This window comes from Anguilla anguilla, chromosome 5, assembly GCF_013347855.1.
Source record: "Anguilla anguilla isolate fAngAng1 chromosome 5, fAngAng1.pri, whole genome shotgun sequence".
NCBI classification, from domain to species: Eukaryota; Metazoa; Chordata; class Actinopteri; order Anguilliformes; family Anguillidae; genus Anguilla; species Anguilla anguilla.
Genome location: NC_049205.1, coordinates 43,081,757 through 43,090,269, shown reverse-complemented (window position 1 = coordinate 43,090,269; position 8,513 = coordinate 43,081,757).

Sequence of the window (8,513 nt, the reverse complement as noted above, 5' to 3'; positions counted from 1 at the left end):
AGGGAGGGGATAGCCAGTCGTCAAGGTTGAAGTGTGGAGAGATCTGTTCAGCGTGTAGGGTTTGAATGAAGGTATGGTGGAGCCATTCCATTAGCTACCCTGTAGGCTAGTACTCGGCCTTTAAATTGATCTGAGCAAAAACAGACTACTAATGAAGTGAGATGAGGGTTATTACATGAGCATGTTTGGGAACATTGTATACAAATTGTGTGGCTGCATTCCATATTAGCTGCAGGAGTTTACTGGCACTGGCAAAGAGTCCAACAAGAAGGAAATTGCAATAGTCCAGGTATGAGTACCAGGGCCTAGACTGAGAGCTGTGCAGAGTTGGTCATGAGGTAGGGACAGATTTTTTGGATGTGGTATTGAAAAAATCTGCATGCCCTACTGTCAGTGCTACTATATGGGAGGAGGAGAATTGATTATCTATGTTTATTCCTAGGTTTCTTAGGAATTGCTGTGAGTGAGCTCTTCTGTACCTTCAGGACCAAGTGGGAGGTCTTGCAGTGGTGGGAAATAGAGAGCCTGAAAATTCTGTAGTGTAAGTTAGGTTATGCTTTAAGTGACTGTCATTGTGCCATCGAGCACAAGGCAAGCTGAGATGTGTAATGAGAAGTGATATGGAAAAATGTAAAAGAACATGACAGACCAGGGGGATTGCATGTAAAGGAAAACTAGGAGCGGATCAAGTACAGAGCCTTGGGGGACACCATAGGAGGTCATTATGAAAGTAAGATAGGCTATCATCTCAGGAATCCCTAAAAGGACCATCCAGAGATGTAGTTTTTAATCTACTTCAGAGGTGTGCCAAGTTTTTTCGTTTTGGTACCAAAGTTAGATTAGATATTTTCATAACCAAATCAATGGGCTTAATTCTACTATAGGACTCTGTTAAGAGTGTGAATAGCCTGAGGATGTATGGAAAGAAACCAAATAAAATTAAATTTATTGGGAAATTATGTGAGAACACACATTATTTTATGTGTCTTCTACAAATTATGTACTGAAAATCATATTCATTTCTATTATGACGCAGTTGGAAATCCAGTAACTGGCCATATACCTGAGGGTGCTTTAGGTGGAAGTGATAAAATATTAGTCAACCAAACTGTGGCTGTCAAATAATGAATCATATGGCCCAAATTGTAAATATTTTAGGCTGACAAAAAGCTCATGGAGCAAAACTGGGCTTAAAAGGTGTTATTCAAAAGAAGCCAAAAGTAGTCAAAGCAAAATTTAAGGACCAAAGGATGAGGGTGTACAGGTCTTTAAAATTGAAATTATGTTTAACTTCCTGTTGAGTGCTCATTTTGCCACCCTGAATCATGCTGTGATGTCTGTTAAGTTTTTGGAAATTTAAAGGGCAAAAAAGTTCTGCAGCTTTCATAGCACATGCTGTGCACTGTGTGTAAGACCTAGTATTGTTGGGTTTGTGCTCATATTTTCCTGGCGACTTAGTACTAGTGAGAAGAATAGAAGCATACAGAGCTGCAGAAGTCCTTTCACTCATTAACTCTAACAAGCATGTTCGTGAGATGGTACCTTAGCACTGGCCCCATTTTTTCTGCTCTAAAGGTGCTTTTGTTCATGGTAGGAACCACCTTTAATAGGCCTTTTGGGTCTTTCCTGAGTAAAGGCAGAATCCGAAGGTGCAGATGTTTGTAGTCTTCTGATGTCCCCGAGACACTGCAACCATTCCATTGGAAAGTCATGCCTATGTCACAGCATTCAATTTTAAGAAAAAAGAAAGATATGAGTCGTGGCTTCAATGCAATACTTAGAAAGCGACTGATTTCATAACAAAGATCATTATGAACTAATTATTTTGTCACAATTTATACCATTGAGTTTAAGCACAACTGAAATCTTTATTCTCTGGTTCAGTTCCTGTTTATGTGTGATTATTCTGAAATCTTCTTAAAAGGAACGACTTTTCTGTTCTACAGCCAGCTATATAATTAGCACCTGTTTGGATTCACTGATGAGGGTTTGTAATTCTGAGCTGAAGTCCAGGTGCAGAATAACAACTTTCTTTGGAGACACAGCCTTTGTTTTTAAAGTTTGTTTTGGCTTGAATCCCATATGAAAGTATGTTGCGTGGTATGACTAGCAGATAGCTCTACTATCATACTGGATGTGGTTTGTGAGCATTGCAACAGTGAACTTGTTTCAATATTGAACATTGCAAATCATTGGAGAAGTTCCTTAAATTAGCATAGGTTTAAGAAAGATAATTCATGATGAAAATATATTCCCTATGAGAGAAAACTTTTCTAGCAGTCCTATCACAGAAATACTTTTTTTTTTTTTTGCATATTGTGTGCATTGTTTTTTTTTTTTTGTTTGTTTGTTTTTTTTTTGCACATTGTGCACATTGTGTCATGTAGGTTATAGCTTGCCTTATCAAAGCTGAAAGTAACTAGATTGAAAATAATTATTACAATCAGGTAACAAACTGTATGTTATTAGGCTGATAGTCTTTATTTTTATTCAACATTAATTCTGGCTAACGAGTCTGGATACATTTTTTATTGTGCTATAGCTGAAAGTAATTTTAGTTATTTTATTAGGAATGTATGTTCACCATGTGTTCTTTATTCTTTTAATTTAAGCTTCAGGTAGCACATGTACTGAATTTTACACACACACAGACAACAAACACACACACATGCCCATACACACACACACATACACAGCAGCGGTAACAGCACGTTGTTCAGGTAATGCCTACTTGGTAAATCAGTAAACAAACATTGCATTTTTCAATGAATTGCTTTTTCAGATATTCCAGGCATATCTGAATGGGGGAAATATCTCAATAACTGATCATTCTTTGGAGCTTCATTTATGGTCCTCTTCAAAGGTGAATATCATATATCATATAGTTCCTGCTAATTACCATTACCATATACAAGCAGATGTTAAATTGTACAGAACTCTCTGCAAATTCACCTCAGTGCTAGGATGGTGAATCGTTTTAGCCACAGATCCTTTTACAATGACGATATGAATACTGTCCACATTAATAAATGCAGTATAAATACCAAACTGCTCACCTTGTACATATCTAAACCACAGCTAACTAACTGTGATTTCAGCTATTCCCAGCCCAGAACATCCTATATGAGGAACAGTTGTATAAATAAGTGAGAAGGAGATGCATTATAACTAATGGATGTGTTGCTGTAAAGCTTCAGAGGGAAGTATCTAGTCGCATGTTCTCATGGCTCCATACATGTCCTGTTATTTGTGTTTATGTTTTTCTACTGTGGGGTTTCCCTAGCTGCCTGCAATCTTGTCAGTAATCCTGGGAAGATATCTTTACACTCAGTGAGTTTACATGCACAGTTGAAATCGATCTATATTAATAGCCCCATTTGACAAAGATGAGATTTAATTGGATTATTGTCGTTGTCCCAATATACATGACTCGGAAAGAATCGATTTATTGACCGAAGTGTGTCTGACGAAGGCTTCTTATAAATCCTGCTTCCTCCAATTTTGTCACAACTTTTTTGAATAGTTCGCCATTACGCAATATTCTTGCAACTCTTTTAGTTGCGATAGCATGAAGTTGGTCTCCTCGTCCGTCCAGAAATGTGCTTTTTTCGCCGTGATACTAGGGAGAGCAAAACGGAGCTTTAGAATGTCGCCAGCAGTGTATGCGTGTGAGCTCGACAATGCATTTCTCACAGAAAAGGTCATTTGTCGCCTTTTTTTAGTTCATTACAGTGGTCATAGAAGTGACAATAATTAAGTGGTACTGTGCTGTTAGCCTTTATTGAATGCCGTACAAGGTTAATGTGACGTAGCTAGCACAATTGGACAGCACTAACCCATAAAAATATACTTTGAATGGTACTCGCTCAATCAAATGGTACATGTGAAAAACATTCGATTATAGTCAGCGGCACCGAAATTTTCTGTCACACACTCAATAAATGGAAAAAGTCCCAGTAGAAGATTTAATTAAATCTTTTAAAGTTATATATTTTCTGAAACATTATCGATTCTGCTTGGCCACCGTGAGCGTATAGTTGCTGTGTTAAATACGGAACATGCGCAGAATGCCTAGGTCGATTTTTGGCCTATTGAGGCATATACATGCCGTAGTAAATCAACCCCCAACCGCATTATCTAGGTATGTTAGTCCGACTATGAAAAAATCGACTTTGTACGATTTCAGTCGCACTACAATGTTTACCTGATTTTTAAAAGTCCAGTTTTAGCCGGACTAAAACAATAAATCGACTTTTTCAAACATCATGTAAACCTACTGAGTGATGATAGTACTGGGAGTGAAATCAATTCTACGGGCTTCTTAGCACACCACAGATACAGACCTTATCAACTGTTCAAACACCCAGAAAACAAATATTCAAATCTTATTTGTAGATGTTTATTCAATTGGCCCTGGAGTGTCTCTCTTCCCGCAACCAGCCCATCTTCACACATCCTTCTTTATTGTGCTAAATAAAAGTCAACTTGCGCCTGAATGTTGCTGCAAGCTTGGACAAGAAAGCACCATTTCCACACATAATTTTCATTGTTACATTTATGAAGGTTCAAATTCTTCATCATGGGAACAGTATGCCACTTGCCTGCGGTAGATTAGGGCTGTTGTGAAAGAGGGAGAAGATTAATTGTAACAAGCCAACAGCTGCTTCAAACGACGTTCTTCTTTTCCATGCTTATAATTGCCAAGATTCAATCACCATTGTGTCCTTAACTTTGACTTACAAAGAAATGTGAGTGCAGCTTATTTTCAACAATATATTCCCACAGTTTCTTTTATTTCTTTATTATTTATTTTTCTTCATTTTTGTGAGCAGCATTATGCTGTGGAGGAGAAGTAAAAAGACCAGTGCTTCCACATGATGGGAGTCATAGTTAATAACAATATAATGTTGATTGAATCCAGGCCAGTTTCTGATTATTGCTGCCTGAAATCTCATTTGCTGAGTGTGAGCGTCTTGGGTCCTGGTTTGCCCGTGATTGCTTTAGCTGCTGTGCATTCTGTAGCTGCAGAGCTGTAAATATCTGCCAGGATGGCCTATAAAACAGTCCGGGGCCTGCTTTTATCTGCGGTGTCTTGTGCGGGTCGCGTAAGCCCGAGAAACGTAGGTGATTTCATGCACGCCCTCTTTCTCAGGATCTTTGCCCCTAAACACCCAAATGCACAAAAAAGAAAAAATTCGCCCGGACCCAAAAATCATGGGTGTCCGAGATAAAAGAGAGCGGGAGAGGCAGGGGTCATTGTTTGCCCCTTCCCTCTCTCTTTCTCTCTCCCTGTCTTCCCATTCAGTCTGTCCTGAACTCGACCAAGAGGCCAGGGGCCTGGCTATAAATGCGGGTTTTAAGAGGCAAAATTCAGAGGTCAGTTACTGAGCGACTTGCAAATGCTTGGGGATTGGGCTGAGGGGGTAGGGGGGTGAAAGCGCAGGAATGTGGTGGACGGTGGCATTATGCCATTGGAAGACTGGGCTGGAGAAGGCCGATGCTGTGTTGTAAATACTGTCCTCCCCGTGTACTCTTTTATTTGGATGGGCGATAGCTGTGAAGCCGCAGTGTCCCCGAAGGTGTGAATGCAAACGGGGTGCGGTCGCATTGTTGTCCGCACCCTGCCCTGATGGGCTGCCCACTTTCTCACTTGTTTACACAAAACAACGATGGCATTATGCGTGGAAGCAAATCGAATGTGAAAAACACTAGGACTATACATGCTGCAATGGTAATCCTTTAAAGGGAAAACACTCCTGTGTTTTCCTCTTTGTCAGATGGGATATATTCCTTAATCACTGACTCCAATAAAGATATCGCCGGAAAAAAATACACAGATTTTTCCATGAAGTATATATTTAATTATTTCAGGTTTTTCAATAAATTATAATCATTCTTTTGTATGTATTCACTCTCTTTACCTCAATTTCTTTATCCCAAGATAATTTAAGTAACAAGAATCACTCAGTCCAAAATAAACACATCATATAACTTTCACAGTAATATTGCATGGCTTTGCTAGAATTTGTGTGTGTGTGTCTGTGTACGTGCATGTGTGTGTGTAGCTATATGATTTATTTTTGTCTTTTATTTGATTTTACAGTCATGTCATGTCAGTCCACCCAGTTACCTCTGATTGCACTGCTGGCTTAATGTACAGGTAAGCTGTGGTTGGAGATGGCAAGTTGCATAGCTGCTCGGCCTCATTTGGCCTCATTTCTCATGTACACAAGAGAGGCGCGTGCTGCTATCAGCCATCACCGTAATAAAAAGTAGCGCGGTGTCATCGCCTTTTTTAACAGAGGCCCTGTGCCTCGGACTGTCGATCGACCCGAGGCACTCATCTCAGTGTGAGCAGATGACAGCCGCTGCCCTGGCCGAGAGTAATGCAAGGATAACCAGCCATGCCGTACCGGGTCAGGCAGCACCACCTCCTGTGAGCCCGCTCCCAGCTCCACAATGGAGAAGGAGCGCCACAGCACACAGAGCGCTGGGGTTTTAGGGGGAGAAGTAATGGGGCTGGAATGTGCCAGTGGATCACTTTGAACTCCACTGCATTGTAAACTGCTTGGAGAAGGTTTGTTCGAGTCTCAACGAAAGGTCACATTCCCTGGCCCTTGTCTGGCATTATTAATATTTATAAGGATTTAATGTCTGCAGAACATCTTCCCATCCTCCTCTTTCCCCCCTTCAACCACACAGATTTCAGCCGAGAACAAAATGCTCACTTCTCAGGAATCTGCGAAACAACTCAAATGTAATTATAAGAAATTCTAAAACTTTTATTAAATCCCTTGTAATGCAGGAGTAATTCACGCTGTGATTCAATAAAAACTCTGAGATTTTAATATCTCAAGGTTAGATACGTTTATAGAGACTACTGCATTTATTTTTTCTAAACAATACTTAATGAATGTATCTGCTCATTAATACTGAGAGGAAATATTTATAAATGAAGTGGCCTGTACTAATTTAAGATCCATCTCAATGAAAATAACAATTTTAAGTAAACTTATCGTTTTTGTTTTTTTTTGTTTGTTTTTTTACAATAAATACATACTGGGAAATAATATTGCAGTAGCATTCTTTATATTTCAGACTAGTGTGGAAATATGAAGATTTGCACAGTTCATCTAAGGAAAAACTCTCCTAAGGTTTGAGGAGGTGGAATAAATTAATACATAAATATCTTGATTGAAACCATACCTCAAAAATTTCCCTCGTTTTGTTTCTTTGTCGTCAATAGTTTTGCCTGTACTTTAAATATGATCAGGTCACATTGTGCTGAGGTAGGGAACAACATTGGATGTCTATAATGTCTATACAGTTCAAGATTGTGACTTTGGAAATGATAAGTTTTAAAAAAAGGATGCCCATTTAATATAATTAGCCTACCAGATATTGCTATGACATGTAAGAGGCCAGAGGGTGATTTTGGAATTTCATCGCTCCTAAAGACATGAAAATTTGCTTTGTATTCCTGGCCTTGAGCTTGGGAAGAGACCAGACTAGTAGCCTACCGCTCATGCCTAATCAAAGGCTTCACCTTGAACCACTAGGCCTGCTATATAAGGGCTATTGTGGTGCGTCATTTACATGAATGTAGCCATTGCGGATCCAAATAAAAGTATATCACGTTGCAATACAACCAAAATGTTTATTAGTCTGCATCGACTTTCTGTAACTGTGGTCAGAGGGCATGACTATTATCATGTATCCAGTCCATTTACAGAAAAATACAAACAACTGCTGCTCTGCTACCTTACAAATATGGAGTCTTAAGAAAACTGCATATAGGGTGCAAAGAGTGACAGTTAAGTCGCAAACCCATGTCTTGAAGGATATTACTTTTGTAAGCTGATCGTCTTACTGTATGCAGTCCCTGAATGTGCCTGAAAGTGCACCTCTCTGTACCTCCCCGGTGGAACAGGTTAAGACTTGAAATTCAAGCATGAAGGATGTGAGGTGGTACTTTGTTTAGTCTGCCTTAAATAAACAGAGAAAACACTCATTGTGGCATAATCCTGTGAATGCTCATATGTCAGATCCCAGTTTCATGGGAAGTGATGTGTGACCTTATCACGAGCAAGGTGCTTCATTCTATGTTAATTCTGTCTAAGCAAGGTAACTGAGTCCTATGGGGTACGTTGTTGATTACACCCGGATATTACTGGTTCAACATATGCATGCTTTTGTTTGGATCTAGTATTATATGTAACACTTATTGTTTGTTTGTTTGTCAGAATTTGTCTAGGCTTGTTTATGTTCAATTCAGGTGCTTTAACATTTGCTTTGAGGCGCTTTGTTGCTTGAGGCATGGGGATTTCTCTGTTAATCACATCTGACTCATGCATGCTCCAAGGATACTTGCTTTGAGCATTAGCCACCACCCTGTCAAACACATTGCTCTAAAAAGTGTTGTTGTGTTGTGTGTACATTATGTATGTATCTCCTACAGGACATACATAGCTTAGCATGTAGCATGAGCCTAACGGAAGTCTTATCTCATAAGG